This window comes from Rousettus aegyptiacus, unplaced genomic scaffold (genome assembly GCF_014176215.1).
Source record: "Rousettus aegyptiacus isolate mRouAeg1 unplaced genomic scaffold, mRouAeg1.p scaffold_m13_p_6, whole genome shotgun sequence".
Classification (NCBI taxonomy): Eukaryota; Metazoa; Chordata; class Mammalia; order Chiroptera; family Pteropodidae; genus Rousettus; species Rousettus aegyptiacus.
The window spans coordinates 98959045-98976114 of NW_023416309.1; positions in this window are offsets into that span (position 1 = coordinate 98959045).

The following is a 17070-nucleotide window of genomic DNA, read 5'->3' on the forward strand; positions in this document are numbered from 1 at the left end:
TATGAACAATACGGCAAGCAGCTGGAGCTTCGTGTTTGCATTGATTATTCTTCCCCTGCCCCCTCCCCCCAAGTACCATGGGAACAAAGCAAAGCTCAACACAGCTGGGTGCTGCATTATAAACGGGGTTTGCACTACCACTGAGGGCACCCCAAGCTTTAGGAAAATCAAATCTTTTATAATTGGTTTGCAAGCAAACCTGTCTGATCTTTGCTCAAGGGAAAACATCCCTATTATACAAAACAGTAAAACAAAACAAAACAAACAACTGCCTATGCTCAAGAGAAACATGCTCTCTCTGTCTTCCAAGACAATTCCCTACTAAAATATCCTTAAAAAGATAGACCAAAACAAAAGCCGTCAGTGCCTCTGGTTGCAGGATAGGCAGAAACGCAAAAGATCCATGGGGAATTATCCCCCGACACAAATGGCAACATCAACGTTTATCTTAAAAGCTTTCAATTAAATGGAGTTTAAAAACTTTAAATCAGATCACATGAGTGAAAGTTACTGGGAATATGAGAGATAATTACAGAGGAGGTAAGATGTAGGCAAATATCTAGAGTGGAAAGTAATGAGCAGGAAGTCTTTCATAACAGAACTTATGGGAACAACAAAGGGAAAAATATTTGCAGTCCGTCTCACGGGCCAAAGGCCAATATCCTTAAGACATGTAAAGAGTTCCTACAAATAACTAAGAGACCAACAACCGAGGAGGGAAAAAAAAAAAAAAAAAGCAAAGATTTGAGCAAATAGTTCCCAGAAAAGGTTATATGAATTGCATTTGGAGATATGAAAATGTTCGACCTCTCACAATAAGAGAAATGCAAATTCAGACTACCATGAAACCTCATTTTATACATGTCAGATTGGTAAAGTTGAAAAGAGTTGAAAATGTATTATTTGTTGGGAATATAGGGAACTGGACAATCCACACATTCTTGGTAGCAGTAAAATTAGTAAGAACTCTATGAACAGTGATTTCCAATATCTATCAAAATTTTAAATATAATTTTAAAATTTAAATATAATTTTAAATATAATTTTCTTACAAGTATTTGTCTTTCAGGTGTAATTTTGCATACATGCAAAATGACATGATGTACTAGGATGTTCATTGCAGCATTATTTATAATAGCAAAAAACTGGAAACATCTAAATATCCATTATATGACACCACTGTACAGCAGAACACTGTGCCACCATCTAAAAGAATGAGGCAGCTCTACACAGGACTAATAGGAAGAAATTTTCAAAATATTTTATTAAATGAAAAAATAAGATTGCAGAGCAATGTATATAGTCTGCTACCCTTTGTATGTGTGCTCCAGGGAGGAACATATGTTTGTAAATGCATAGCATCTCTTTAGAAGGATGCACAAGAGGACATAGTTCCATAGTGTAGTGATTAGCACTCCTGCTTTACATCCAGAAGGTCCTGGGTTTGCACCCCAGTGGAGCCACAGTCATTGGTCTATGGCCATGCCACCCTGAACAAGCCAATGTCTAATCTTGGAAGCTAAGCAGCATCCAGCCTGGTTAATATTTGGATGGGAGACCACCTAGGAAGACCAGGTGCTGTAGGAGTAAATAATAATAATAAAAAGATACACAAGAAAGTAATAGAAGGAATGCTTCCTAGGACAGGAGTTAGGAAATTGGATTGAAAGGGTGCAGAAAGACTAATGTTTTGTTATATATTCTTTGTGCTTTTAAATTTTTGTATTTTATTATGTATATATAACCTTCCAAAAACTATATATAGAGTCTTCCGAAACTATGTGTAAAATATATAGTCTTCCAAAAACTGTATATAACATATATTTGTAAAACAAACAAAAAACAAAAAACAAAAAAAAAAAAAAAAAAAAAAAAAAAACTTGGGCATTTAGTTCTGCCAGGAAATTTGGATAGACCAAGACCCCAAGCCTGAGCCCAGCAGTCCCCTCTGGATCTTGGTGGCTGCAGGTGGCCTCCCCAAGCAGTTCTCAGCTTTGCTCAGAGCCACACCCAGGAAACATCATTCATTCCCTCAATCACTGGTATGATAAGCATGTGTTCTGAGCCAGGTGCAGAAGACAGAGATGAAAGAAACTCAGGCCCAGCCCCCAGCCAGCTCCCCGTATAGTGGGCAAGGTGGAGGTGAGGCAGGGGAGATCCATACAAATAACTACAAAATAGAGCTAAGCAGCACTGCGTAGTAGCGTTTCAGTTAAGATTTACGAGTGAGCCTGTATGAGGCAATGACCAGCTTGGCCTTTGAAACGAACCACACCTCAGTTTGAGAGCCACTCATCAGCCTGGCCCAGTTATTTAACCTCCCCCAAGCTTCAAGTTTCCTCTCCTATAAAATGCGGCCTGGGTTTAATTCACAGATCCGCTATTTATTGTAAAGTCATGTCATCCAAGGCCAGCTTCTTAACCTCTCAGAGCCTCGATGTCCTCATCTCTGGAATGGGGCTAATAACACCAACCCCATAGGGTTTGTGGGGGCTAAATAAAAATTGTATATAAAGAACAGTGCCTGGCATGGGGGTCATGGGGGTGGGCAGAGCTAAATTGTCACTGATGGGACAATTACAAGGATGAGACTGGCCATGACCAGCACTCGAATGAGACAGTGGAATGAACACTAAACAGTGATGCTAGTCTGGTGCCCAGCAAGGCCTGCCCCGGCCCCACCATCCCTCAGGGGCCAGTATTGGCCCCTCAACTCAGAGGCCAGCCGCATTTACTTGGGAATGGAGCCAGCACTGACCCTTCGGCTTTTCCAAGCCCGTTCCCCCAAACCACACCTTCCTGCAACCTCACACCAGGTGCTGGCAGGTGCTGCTCAGGTCCTCGCTCCCCTGCCTCTGCCTGGGCTGTCCCCTCCACCTGCAGCGATCTTTCCCTCGGCCTTCACACGTCCAAACCCTGCCCTATCTCCAGCGCCCCCGCTGGTAAGTAGATAATGGCCCTCCAAAGATGTGCATGTCCCAATCCCTAGAACCTGTGACTCGGCACCTGAGACTCGGCACCTGAGGTGGCAGGAGGGGACTCTGCAGATGGAGACATTCCTCTGGATTCTCTGAGTGGGTTCAGTGGAATCACAAGGGCCCTCGGAAGAGGGAAGCAATGCAGTCAAAGGCAGAGAGAAGAGATGTGACCGTGGAAACGGAGGTCGGAGGGAGGCCCTTTTCCAAGGAGGCAGGGGCCACAAGCCAGGGAATGCAGGTGGCCTCTAAAAAGCCAAAAAAGGCAAGGAAACAGATGCTCCCCTACACCCTCCAGAAGGAACACAGTTCTGCTACATTCCTTGATTTTATCCCATAAAACCCATTTCAGACTTCTGACTTCCAAAACTACAGGATTCTAAGTCTGTATTGTTTTATGCCACTAGGTTTGTGGTAACTTGTTACAGCAGCCATCATACACCACTCCTTTCTTAAAGCCTCTGTGATCCCCGGCACTCCCCACCCCCACACCAACTCCCTCCCTCCCCTGAGCCCATCTGGTGCTTTCTCTGAATCCCTCCTGGGCTGTTCCCTCCCCACCTGGTGAGAGTCACTTGGCTCTTATCTCCTCAACTAGACGGTGAGCTCCTGAGGGCAGGGTTTGCTATGTACTTCTGTGTTTCTTATTGTCCTGAGAATTCTCCCGGGTCCTTCTGGATCCCGTCCCTGTCTCTCTCTACCCTGCTCTGTGCCCAGAAGGCTGGTCTCTGACTGTCCAGTCAATCAGCCAATGGGAGGCAGCTGTAGGAGATGGATGGGAAGAGAGAGGCTAGGTACCTCTTTCCCCCACAGGTCAGCTGTGGTCACTGTGCAGCCCTTCCCAGCTCCCACTGCACCCTTCCCGGCTCCCTCTTCTGCTGTCCCTTCAGCTTCCTGTTGCTCCTCCCCAGGCGCAGTCCCTATCCTGCTCCAGTCCACACCTCCACAATCCTCCAAAGTCCATTCAGTGCACTGTGAGAGCCCCTCGCATCCTGCAGGCACCCTGACCTGCAAAGGTGTGGCTAAAGTCCAAGAGGGTGGTCCGTTTGCCTTGGGCCTGGTACACGTGCAGACACTCCCTCGGTCTGTCTGTCTTAGATGGCGCCCACACTAGGTGCGGGGAGAGGCCCACGGAGCCTTCCCCTCCACCCCCAGTCAGACAGGTCGGGAAGAAAGGCCTTAGCAAAGGGTAGAGCAGAGGGAGGAAAGCAGCCTGGTAAGGTCTCTGGACCCCCTCCCCACACAGGCCCACACATTGAGAGGTCCCAGGCTATGTTTCCACTTCGGCCCCACCCTAGCTCCTGGGGCTGCTGGCACAGCACCCCGCCCTCCCTCCCTTCCACAGGGCTGCCTGCTATCCTGGTGCCTGGTGCCTCCAGGCCTGGCCGGCCCCCACACCCCTTCCCTCACCGCACAGTATCTGAGCTGGTGAGTGACTCACCCCACATCCCTCACACCCTGCCCTGCCCCTGACCCCCACCAGGCCTGGTGTCTCTCAGCTCCATCTCTGCACTGGCTCCGACAGCCTGAGCAATGTCCACCCCATGCACTGGACCCCACAGTCCAGGGCAGCTCACTCCACCTCAGGGAGACGCAGCGGGGCCCCATAACACTCGCTACCCTAGACTGAGCAGCCAGACGGAATCCCCTATGTCCATTCCTTACAACCACCTTCAAGGGAGGTGGTTAACCACCCACGTCACAGATGAGGAGAAAGGGGCACAGAGAGGTTAAGTGACTCGCCGAAGGCCACATGGGCAGGGAGCAGTGGCCCTGACTCCGAAGTCCCCCTTGCTTTAAGCTAGAGCACAGCTTCTCCTTTCCCCCGAGCCAAAGTCACGGCAACCCTCTGCCTCTCTGAAACTTTCTCAGCCTAGTAACACGGCCCACCTCCCCAGGCCATGCAGAGACTCGAAGAGGGGCTTATGAGGCGGGTCCGAGGCTGGCATGCGAGCCACAGGAGGAGGTGGTGGTGGCTACTTCAGAGCCAGCCACAGCTTCGGACAGGGCAGACTCCCAGCCACACCCAGCTCCCTTTGTCCCCAATTTGTCAAGCTCACTCTGCCTGTGCTGCAGACGCCCAGTGCCCGGCCAACTCAGTGCCACAGCTCCCCCTGGAGGCCTAGAGGGACGCGCTGCCCCGCCACCTGGCGGTCTCCTTCCTGCTCCCACCTCCCTCTTTCTGCACCTGTGACCCTGCTCAGTTCTGAGAAGAGAGGAGAGTCAGGAGGGGGCCGTCGGGGCCGGGGCAGGCCCTCCATCCAGGCTGCTCCTCGGTCTTTCCATGGACAGCAAACGGGCGTCGAGCCAAGAGTGGTTCAAAGAAGAGCCCCAGTAGGGCTAGAAGTCCAAAGGCTTGGATTCCAGCTGTGCGACCCTGGGCGTGTGTCTTTCCCTCTCTGAGAAACAAAGAGTGCAGGAGGCCATCTCTCTAGGGAAAGGTGCCTCCTCTCTCAGCTCCAAACTGTAGTTGATCTGACATTCAATTTCCTCGTGTATAAAATGACCACAAGGGGCCAGTGTAGCCACAGCTGTGAACGAAGCGGGAGCCGAGGTAAACTGCCCGCCCGCACCTTCCGGGCTGACCTTGTGTTATCCGGCCCCTGCAGCTGGTCAGTCCAGCCTCCCTCCTCCCTGTACTAGACACATTGGAATCAGCATGTAACCCCCAAAACTAAACACATCCTGGAAAAGGACAGTCCCCTCAATTCACAGTTCTATTAGGAGTGGAGTTTAGTGAGATCCTTGGGGAATCAAGCTATAGAAAGCTGGGCAGACTCAGAGCGTATGTCCAGGGAGACCTAGAAACACCCCTAAGTCCCTCAGAAGGGGCTGAGATGAGAGGCCGGAAGGAAATCTCAGCCATGGAACCCTGCGCACGTAGGCTCAAATCCACGAGTGTAGGGAGTCCCCCGCCAGCTATCAGTCCTTAGAAAAGTCACCAAACCTCTCTGAACTTCAGTTTCCTCCCAGAACCACTGGCTGGGAGGGTACGCTTTGGGAGACGAGGTCAGTATTTACACCGGGAGCCAGACTCCACTCTCTCCTAGCTGTTTCCCTGCACAAATAGGAAATGTGGGCACAGGCAAGAGGCTCAGAGCAGCCTCCACAAAACCAGACAGTAGAAGACTACGCAGCCTGAGCCCAGAACCCTTCAGTGGGCCCCATTTCTCTGGCATAGCTTGTAAAACCCTTCACGATCTGCTAGGCCTACCTCTCCAGCTTCGACTGACCGTGGGCCCTTTCTCCCTCTCACCATTCCAAACTTCCGGTGCTTCGAATGTGGCCTCCCCACCACCCATTCCACCACCACTTTTTTTCTATCCCAGCTGCTTATCGTAACCCTCTCCCTGATCCTCCTCCAAGTCCAGACTGGGTGGCCCTGCTCTCTGAGGCCCTTAGCTAGAATTCCTCTCCTATCACAGTGCTTAGCTCACTGGACTTGGTTTCTGTTCGCCTATGCGGCCCTGGTGGGTGGTGAGGTCCCTGTTTGGCTTGGTTACTTTCATGTTTCCCACTGGATCTGATCACAAGTGTTTTGAGACTCTCGTGGGAGTTGTCTTATGTTTCTAACACCCCGAGGAACATACATTGGAAAATTCTGGGACACGAAGAATTCAGGAAGGGGCTCCAGTTAGGAACTCTAATAAGAGGATGCTTTGAGCACGCTCCCCCTCCCCCAACACATACGCACATTTTTGCACCTCAAACATGACTATTTGCTATGGGTTTTGAATTTTCTTTGTGTCCTTTGTGTTTACTCCAGGTATCCATGGGGCTGCCAGAAGCTCCTTGGAAAATCCCAGCATGTTCCAGTCATGTCGAAGGCAATGGAAGGAAGGATTGTGGTTTTGTTCACATTTGGACTTGAGAGAACTATCTGGCCCTGAGGCAGAGATGGACGTGAGCCCCCAGGAGCAGCGGAAATTCAGAGAGATTATGGAACCGCTGATTTCCATGGCTCAAAAAGTCCATGGAGACTGTTCACCCAGCACCCTCATTTCTTCATTGTCACTCCATTTGTTGCACATACTGAGGACCCCAAGTGAGGAAACTGAGGCTCAGAGACAAAAAATATATATATAACTGGGACAAGCACTCATCGTTTACCTGTGACTGCTTGCTTCCTAAGAAGAGGATTTCCAAAGCTTTCCTGCTCATGGGAGGTGTTCGTCTCTGCGCACAGTAGGTGCTCTGTGATTATATTAGATGGCGTGAGGCACTGAGGGTAAGTTCGAGAGTCAGACCAATTCAGATCCTTTGTCAGCTGCGTTACAGTGTCTGTTTGAGCCTCATTGACTTTGGGAGGTTGTGGATTGGAAGTAGATGACCCATGAAAAGATTTGTCATAGCCCCAGCACAGAGGAGGTTCAGGTGCAATAAGGAGGAGGATGGGATGGAGGCGGAGGATGACGATGGCAGAGAACTCCAGGTATCGATGGAGCACACCCTTGGAGAGAGGAGGGTACCCACTCGGGAGCAGCACTCTCAGCTGGGGACAGGGGGGTGAGGCAGCCTCAGCAGTGACAGAGTATGATGGGTGAGCATGAGGAGCTGTGGGAGCTGTGACGTAACCTGGCCCTTGTGGTTACTTGGAGAAAGCAGCTGCTGGGAGTTTGATGGGTGACACTCCTTACTTAGCTCCAATGTAATTTTCAACCAGAATGGAGACCACACGTCTTCTTGCCAGACTCACTCTCTCCTAGGAGGGATTTATCTGCAACAAAGATAGTGGGCAGTCTTTGGCCAATAGAATCTCATCCCCCACCACGGAGCTAGGAAAAAGCAAGGGCAGAGTGAGCGTGGGATTATCTGCAGCCCTCAGGATGTAGTTCAGTCTTATTTTCACTGAGAATGTCGTCTGTGTCTTCCCTGCAATCCTCACCAGCTCCCTCTCACACTCTGCCCTGTAACGTGTTCTAGTTCCCCCACCAGCGCCACATTCGGTGTCACCTCCAGGCCTCGACAGAGGCAGTTCCCCCTGCCCAAAACACTCACCTCCCCCGAGGCACGTGCATGCGTGTGCGCACACACGCGCGCGCGTACGCACACACACACCACTTCCATCAACTATGAAGATAAATCCATCTCTTCATTCAGGCGTCATCCCAGCACTTCCTCTGAGACTGGGCTAGACACCCCTGCGGTGTGCCCCAATGCCCCTGGACTTCCCCAGGGTGGTTCTCAGCTCGCTGTTTTGTGGCGGCGGCCACTCGTTGATCTCCCCTGTAAAACTGTAGGGGGCAGAGCCTGTGTCTGCCTGGGTCACTGTTGTAGACCCAGCAACTAGCTGCATGCCAGGCACAGAGCAGGTCTTTGATGGGCATATGTTGGAATGAAGAGGTCGATGACTTGGTAAAGATAAATAAAGGCTCCACTCGGGGCTCCATTGGGAGCCAACCTTCCTCTCTACCCTCACCCCATTTTAGCTCTCAAACTCGACTCTATAGGTTTAGTATTTTCCTGATTCACTTTCCTGCGATTTCCCTCTGTCTTGGTGAACGTTCCTTCTGATAATCCCCGGCATATCTTAGTCATGCTAAGGGGAAAAGATGAAAGGGATCATGGTTGACTGGGTCTGGCCTGAGTTAAGGTGACAATGGCACGTCCCTGAGGCTGAGGGTGCCGGTGGCAGCAAAGATGTATCGAGAGATTCTTAGATGAGAGATTCCCGAAAGCTCAGAAAGATTGGAGCCATCCGAAGATGTCCAAATGTCAGAACCAGAGAGTGCTGGGGCGGAGGAGAGCTTAGCAACTGTCTGGTCCGACACCCGCCTTCCTTCCTTAGTTGTTCAGTCACTCGTTCCTTTCACAAGCTCAGACAAAGTGCTTTCGTAGGAAAAACTAAGGCCAGAGATGACAGAGTTTGTTCTGTGTCAAAGACAGCACGAGTGTCTCAAACAGTTCTTCTCTGCTTCTCAGAAGCCCATCTCTGACCTTAGAACGTGCTCGAACTTTCTAAGAGGCCAGGTCCGTTGTGCAAGGAGGGCAAGATTCGGAGCCAGGCCAACCTTGGGCAAGTTACTTCGGTTTCCTCATCTGTGAATGAAAGCAACAGTATCTACCTCTCACGGCTGTGAGAGATAAACCAGAAGGCATACGGACTCCGTCTCGTGCCTGTCACAGGAAGCCTCCCCAGCCGCCATCGCTGTGTCCCCTCCCATCGCCAGCTGCACTCACTGCACCATTTGGCAATTAATCTACTTACCTTCCTCCAGCGCCAGACCATGAGCCCCATGGAGAGAGAGACCTCATCTGTTTTGTTCACGGTTTTATTCATTTCCAACCCCTGACGCAGAAAAGGCACCAGTAAATGTTTGTTGACTAGATGAACAGATAAATAAGTGATCTGAAGAAGGGATTAACATAGAGGAGACCCCAGTTAGATATGTTCGTTAAGAGGCAGTATTGAGACTCCCGCCCTCACCTTACGACTGCTCACTACGTCTTTATTTGTTTCTCCAGGGTTTTATTTGCTGTCGGTAGTGGTTCATTTCCTTCAACTTTCCTTTAGGTTTCGTAAGAATTCTCACAGATAGTCCCGGTGGTTTCCAGTCTAGTAAGAGGAGCACCAAAGGGAACTGATTTGGTTCCTGTTCGGGCCCGACAGAAGGAGAGAGCAGAGTACCCCGAGGCGAAGAGGCTCGGCAGCAGCCTTGGCCTGTAGGAGAGACTCGAAGGAAAGGGGATTTCAGGAGATCAAAGTGGTTGAGATTTATGAGTGTTGGAATCATCGTAGACGTTGGAGCCAAAAGGATTTTCAGAGACCATCCAGTTGTCACTCTCATTCCTCCACTATTCGATAACTTACCCTTTCTTCCCTTGGCAAGCACAGGCCTAGGGCCTTCTGAGTTGGGAGACTGAGGTCCCAGGAAAGAATCTACAGGCATGAAGTCATCAGTCCTCTTCTCGGCTCTTTGTATAATCATGGCTTCCCACAAAGGGCATTTCTGACAAGCCTCTGCTGATAGGATTTGCTTGTCTCTGTACTCGGCGGAGGTTTAATAATCGTTTGAAGCCAGAATACCAGCTTTCGAGCCAGGCTAACTGAATTTGAGTCTTTGCTTGGTCACTGATAAGCTGTGTCACCTCAGACAAGCTACTTAACCTCTCTGAGCTGGAGTTTCTTTAATCTGTAAAACAGGCACAATAATCCCTGCTTTGTTGTCTGGGTTATCTCCCTCCAGACTGGTCCCTCTGCTTCCCTCGGCCTCTGATTAAACAACAGCCGAAGAGATCTGTTAAGATGTAACTTAGATGGTGCTACTTCTCTGCTTGAAATCCTGTGCGTTAGTCATGCTCACCAATGTTAGCTGCTATAACAACCTCAAAACTCGCCGACTTTACAGGGTAAGTGTTTTTTACAGGCTCACATAAGGACTGATGTGGTTGTCCCTGGTTAAGCAGGTCTCCCGAAGCCTCCCCTCCAGGCAGTAAAGTCAGGCATCCTGCTCCTCTGGCGTCTGCAATCTTGGAGCCCTTAACTTTCAGCTGTTTTCAGTGTCTCCCCATTTCACTGAGCATAAAAATCAAGCTCTCCGGAGTGTCCCACAAAGCCCTATCTGATATAGCCACCCGCTTACCTCTCTAACCTCATCTTCCACTACTCACTCAGGATTTCCTCACTCACTCTGCTCCAGCTCCACTGGCCTCCTTACTTGTCTTCCCACCGTAGGGCCTTCACACACCCACGCCACATATTATCAGCCTGACTCGCTCCCTCTCTCTATCAAGTCATTGCTTACACTTCACCTTCTCAATGACCCTGAACTTGGCCACCCTATTAACTGTCGCAATCCTCCCCACCCTACCACAGCACTCCAGCTCCCCTTTACCATTCCTTACTTATCTTTGCACCTTCAAAGACATTATAAAAATTGATTTACTTATTACATTTATTGTTTCCTCTCCCCCTACCTAGAATGTAAGCTCCACGTAGGCAGGAATCTTTGTCTTTTTTTGTTCAATAAATAGTGTCTGGCATAGAAGGAGCTTAATAGATACTTATCCAATAAAGGTTGTTGAATGAATGATAAGAGCATCAAAATGGTTATTTTGCCTAGATGAGCCCGAAGGCAGTAAAAACCTAGCTATTATTAAATTATGGGGTTCTAGAAGCCCATAGCATGCTGTGACAAAACAGGGATCAACTAGTTTTTTTCTAACTGTAGTGGAGAGCTGAAAGAAAGAGTATTATATTTAAATTCCTTTGTTCTGGACTACAAGCAGTCAGAGTATCTGGGAGTGGGTCTAAATATTTCCTCAGTTGGGCGGCAGAAATTGAACTCAATGGTGGCTATATAAAACGCAGTTGAGTTTCCCAAAAAAATCCTTGTTGTAATAAGGAGGAATGCATGCCACCAGCTAGAAAAATAGGAATATTAGAGTGGAGTTACCATGTGGAACCCATTCAACCATTCCCCAACAATGAGAGCTCGGAAGACAGTGTCTAGACTTTGGCAATTACTAAATACCTAAGTACGAGGGAACATAGCTTCTTTTAGAAGAACAGTAACAGTTGTTCTCTGAAGATGTGAGTAGGAGATGCTACAGTAGAATTAGGCCCCTTGATTTCAGTAGAGATGGAATCGAGTGACAGAGAACAGATTGGTGGTCAATGCTAACAAGCTGGAAGAGCAAGAAAAATGATAAAAATCTGTGGGGATCCATGAGGAGGTCAATTAATCATGGGTTTTAGGACCAATATATTTGAGCAGCCCACCAAGATCCTGATTTAGTTAAGATTCGGTTTTAAGAAACAGAAACAAATCTCAGTTTCTTAACAGAAAGGAATTTAATACAGACCATTAGCTGCTTACAAAATTATCAGAAGGCTGGAGGAGCAGGATGAGGAGAAGGAGAAAGACTCATTTCATCCCAAAGTTACCTAATGTCATTGACGAGTATTGTCAATGTCCAGAAGAGTCTTGTTGTTATTCGCTATCATAGTCACAATCTAAAAAGAAGGAGATGGCGTGGAACCCGTGTTCCCCTGCTATGACCCACTACTGGGAGCACAAAAGTCCAGGCGAAGCCATAGGAGGTGAGGACCCCATCTAGGAAGATGCTCAAGAGATGAGAGGAGCTCCCAAAATCTGGCACACGGCACAGACCCTCACAGCCTTCAACAAGAACATTCAGTGTGGCCTTCATTCCTTCATTCAGCAAATATTTGAAGATCTGCTACAAAAGACTCTGTGGGGTTTAGACACCAGTGAGATATTTCTCCTTAAGGAGCCCACAGTCTACTACAATGTCCAAAGTATCCTAGAAGAGTTCAAGGAAAAGAGAGATGACTTGTGGCTATGAGAGATCAAGAAACTTCACGGATGAGGTAGCAATTAAATTGGTCCCTGAAGGATGACTAATAATAAATTACCTAACTACTCTGTGCCTCTGTTCCATCCTATGTAAAACAATAATACTAGTAGTGTGCCCATTTCCTGAAAAGAGACGCATGAGAAGAGCTCAGGAAACGTTAGGCTGCCTCTGATCACTCTAAAACCTCCAATTGCTCTCAACTCTGCCCTCACCTGGACCACCAGCTCCTGGCTGCACTCCCTGTCTCTCTTAGTCCTTCTGACTCCCCACCCCCACCCCCACCATGCAGGAGCCGAAGCGGCCTTTCCAATCCATGTCTGACTGAATCACTCCACTGACTTCCCTTCACCACCCAAGACAAGGTCCACATTCCTGGTACTGAAGGCCCATCCTGATCTTTCCGTTCCAGCCCCAGCTCTTATCCTCATTCCCCGTACTCTCTAACCAAACCACATAATGTTCCCAAGCACCATTCATACCTCAGAGAATGCTCCTTGCTTCCAGTTCCCTCCAATTGAAATGTCCCTCTCTTTTCTACCCAGAAAACTCCTACTCATTTTTGGCTACTCTTCTGTGTGCCTCCTTCTCCAGGAAGCCTTCCTGCATTCTCCCCCTCTGACTTCGCACTTTCCATATTGTGTCTCAGTGCCCACAGTAGGAATTCCTCTATGCCTGTGCCTGCTCATCTTGTCTTGGCCCCAGTGCCTAGCGCCAGGTCTGGTCCGAGCAGGATCCTGACACAGATGGGATGAAGGAAAGATAACTGCTCATTCCAGGTAGAAGATGCTAAGAACTAAAAAGGAACTAAAAGTAAGAAGAGAGAGGCCTGGGTGGTCGGCAATGACCTCTGGGCTGAAGCTAAAGATGTTTAGGCTTCATGAAGGACCAGTGTTTCCTGAGATGCTTTCAGGCAATGCACAGACACTGTCAGATAACATTGAGTCGCTTGGTACATAAAGTACTTCCTCTCACCATCTTTCAAACTTCTGATCAGCCAAGGAGAAAATTGCAATTGGGCACTGTGTCCTCTTCATCCATCCACACTTGTTCATCACCCTGTTTAACAAAACCAAAGCTGGCCTTGGGCTCGGAACCTTGAGGAAGCAACAGTATCTAGTTAGATGATAAGTTATTTATATCATTTCCTTCTATTTTTTGGCAATGATTCTGATTTTCATTTTTCGGTAGTAATACTGGATTTCCTTCATAAATATATCTTTGTTGAAATGAAAGGTGAACTGATGTACCAAAATGCGTTAAATAAATATGCAAGCAGATATCATGAAATATGTTTTAAAATCAAACAGGTAGTACAAAAAAATATTGAAGGTATTTTGAGACTGCCCAACACACAGGAAACACTTAGCCCAGGGTTGGTGGCGAGTGCGTTGGTTGTAAACCTTCCCAGGCTCCCGCACCACGCTCAGCTGGTAAGCCCAGCATCTGCCTGCCATGCGACTGGAGACCAGGGATGATTCTGTCCTTCTGACTTCCTCCCCTTACTCCCCATGTTGATGCCACCACTCTGGGGGTAAACCCCAGGACCCAGGTGCCCGAGCTCGACAGAGGAGGGGTTGGCAGAGCTGGGTGAACAGGCAAGGAGAGAGCGGTGACTCTGGGGGCCCCGCCTGTCCATTCTCATCAAATCCATTCATGTTGGGGGACCCGAAGGCCCAGGCCTGACGGTGTTGGGGCAGCTGAGACCTGCTGCTTGCCCAGAAGCTCCCAGCTCAGGCACCCCTGCCCAGTGGGCTCTCTTGAGACATAGCCTATTTCCAGCCCTGGTCCCAAGCCCTCTAACCCCTGCCCTCAGTCACCCCTTGAACTTCCCACCCTCTGGCCTCCCTAACTTCCACTCGGCTCAGAGCAGCAGGCTACTATCCTCAGAACTCCACAGCAGCTGCCAGGGAAGCTGCCAGTGGGACCACTACACAATTGACCCTCTTCCCACGTCCACCTCCTGGGGTCCATTGAGGCAAACACCTGACGTGGGCTCCAGGTTGTCTGTCAAACCTGGTTTTTCCCTGAATTTTGGACTTCTACCGTTGTTTCTCTCCCCTGATCACAGCCAGCTCCCCTGCCTTCCCTGAGCGCTGGGAAGGCCCAGGCCTCTCCTCCATATCCAGGCTGTCCTGCACATCTGCTCCAGTGCCTGCTCGCTGGGACTCCGGGGAGCAGTGGAATGGAGAGAGAAGGGCTGCCTCCCAGCCCCAGCTTCCCTGTCCCTTGGGCCTTGGCCGTAGTTTCCTCATGAGAAGCTCCTTCATCAGAGTTCTTAGGGGCCCCAAAGACAGTGCTTATGTGAGGCCTTGTCTGGAGGGGTCTCTGCATGAATGCCCAACTACTCCCCAGGCGTGGCTCTGCTCCCCACATTTGTCAGTCCACATCTGGCCCTTCTTCCAATACGAAGAAGATCTGGCTGTGCCACACAACTCCTGTGGCCTGATCTTACTCCAGTCACACCTGGGTGTCTTCCTTTCCCTTCCTCCAAGCTCTCTGCCTGGCATGGAGAACCGGACTGGGCAAGATGAGTTCAAGGATGAGGGAGGCTGAGAACACTCCAGCTTGAGTGAGCGATTTCTTCTAGGCCATGTGACATGGCTCACTCTTCTACCCTCTCAGGGCTCAGGGGCTGCCCTCTGAGTCCCACCTGCAACACCCCCTGTGGACAGCAAGGAGTGGAGCACACGCAGCTCAGGGCGCCCTGGCACCCGAGACGCAGGGAGAATCGGCACCGCCTCTCTTCAGCCCGCGTACAAGGCTGCAGCCTGCACCCACAGTGCCAGCCCCTGGAGTGGGAAAGAGTTGGGGAGACGGGGCTCTAAGGACTCAGGCAGACTGAGGAGCAGAAAGGGAACCAAACAGATTCCATCTATGAAGTATCCACAAAAGGCAAGGGCTACGAGGACTTGGGGGGAACAAGGACAGCCCTCCTCTGGCCATGGGAACCCTGCTGCTGGCCTGGAACCAGCTGCTCACATCCCCCACTTGCTCCTCCCCACTTATGGTCTGTCATTAAGCCCAAGCGGGGCCCAGGGAGAGCGCTGAGTCATCATGTGGCTGGCTGCTAGAGGAGAGAGGGCAGGTATGGCATGGTCCCGCCCCTGCACCTGTCTGTCAATGCTGATTCTTTCCTCACACTTAGGCGCCAACCACCACCTCATCTGGCCGGACTCCGGACTCCGCCAAACCAAGGAGCATGGGCGAAGGTGGGAGGATGGGGTGGGCCGTCAGAAGACTCCTCCACTTGAGTCTTGACACTCCAGCCTTGTATCTGCAAGGATGCACCAAGCAGAGAGGTCTAGAGCCGACAGGTCTGAGTCTAAAACCAGGGTCTTCCACTTATTTGGGAAAGTTGCTTCCCCTCTCTGAATAAGTGTATAATTCAAAACTGGGGTGAGTGCTGTTGGAAAAATGGGGAACACATAATGAGGGTGTGGCCTCGTCTGGGAGATCAGGGAGGGTATCCCTGAAACAGAGAGAGAGAGACGCTTGAATAAAGGATGAGTAGGAGTGAGCCAGGAGAAGAGCATCCTGGGGGAGGAACAGACAGCGTGTGCCAATGTCCCAAGATGAGAAGGAGCAATGGGACTGCCAGGGCGGAATGCCAGTGTGACTAAAGGGCAGTGGGTTGGGTCAACCAAAAGATTTTGGTGGCAAAAAATAGTTCTGACCTCATGAGGTTGTTGTGAGGATTAAGAGCTAATGCTGTAAAGCTGTTGGTGTGTGGGTCATCGTCCTGACTGCCGCTGGCATCGTGTCTGCCCCCTGACTTGCCCTTGGACCATATGGATGACTTGCGTTCTCAGCCCTCTCGCTTATGATGAGTCCATTCCTGTAGTCTGTTGAGCCACCATTAAAATCAAGGCCCTGTGTGAAGTGGGCTGAGAGGTTAAAGGACAAAGTTAAAGGACTGTGGTTTTTTCCATCAAGGGCCCTCCAGTGCTCCAGGCAAGACCCTCATTTTGCCGCCCTGTCGCACGTACTCTGTGCAGTCGTTTTATGAGGCAGGGGCTCATTTTCAAATTGTTTTTTTTACAGGTGAGCGAGTTGAGGCTCAGAGAGGATAAGTATCTTGGGCACAGTCACAGAGCTAAACAAACAGCAGACAGAGCGGGGTTTGTCCTATAGTGAGTGGGAGCCAAGACGGACACGAGGCTCAGGCTCCCTTCTGTTCATCCCCAGCCTCACACACTTTCCGGGGCCCTCTCTGCATTTCTCCTCACTTTGTCTCTCTCCTTGTTCAGTCCGTCTCAATTCACCCCTAGGTTCACGCACACCTAGAACAGTAAGCTTCAAAAAAATGTGTGTGTGAGTGAGTGAGTGAGTGAGTGAATGAATGAATGATCCTCACTACCTAGTCCTAGCCCAGGGCCTTCTCCATCTTGTCTTTCTCTGTCTGACACTCTCTCTCTCTCTCTCTCTCTCTCTCTCTCTCTCTCTCTCTCTCTCTCCGTTTTTATCTCTCTGTCTCTTTTTGCCCCTTCTCCCATGCTTGCTGAGTCACCCCAAAGTTATCAGGGTATCTCAAAGGAAAAAGGTTTCCTTTCTCAGCCCCGGCTCCACGCAGGTGGCGCTGCCGACCACTGTGACGGCCCAGCAAGGGGCAGGTCCTCAGAGCTGGTGCCTGTCCTGTGTCTCTGGGCTTCGGGCCTCCTTGGGGCGCCTTCTCTGACGGCAACCTGTAGGACTAGTTGGCTGAATTACTCAAACCCGGTCACCAGTGGCCTTGGGGAAGACCGTTCACCTGGTCAGGTAACTATAGAGGCATGTG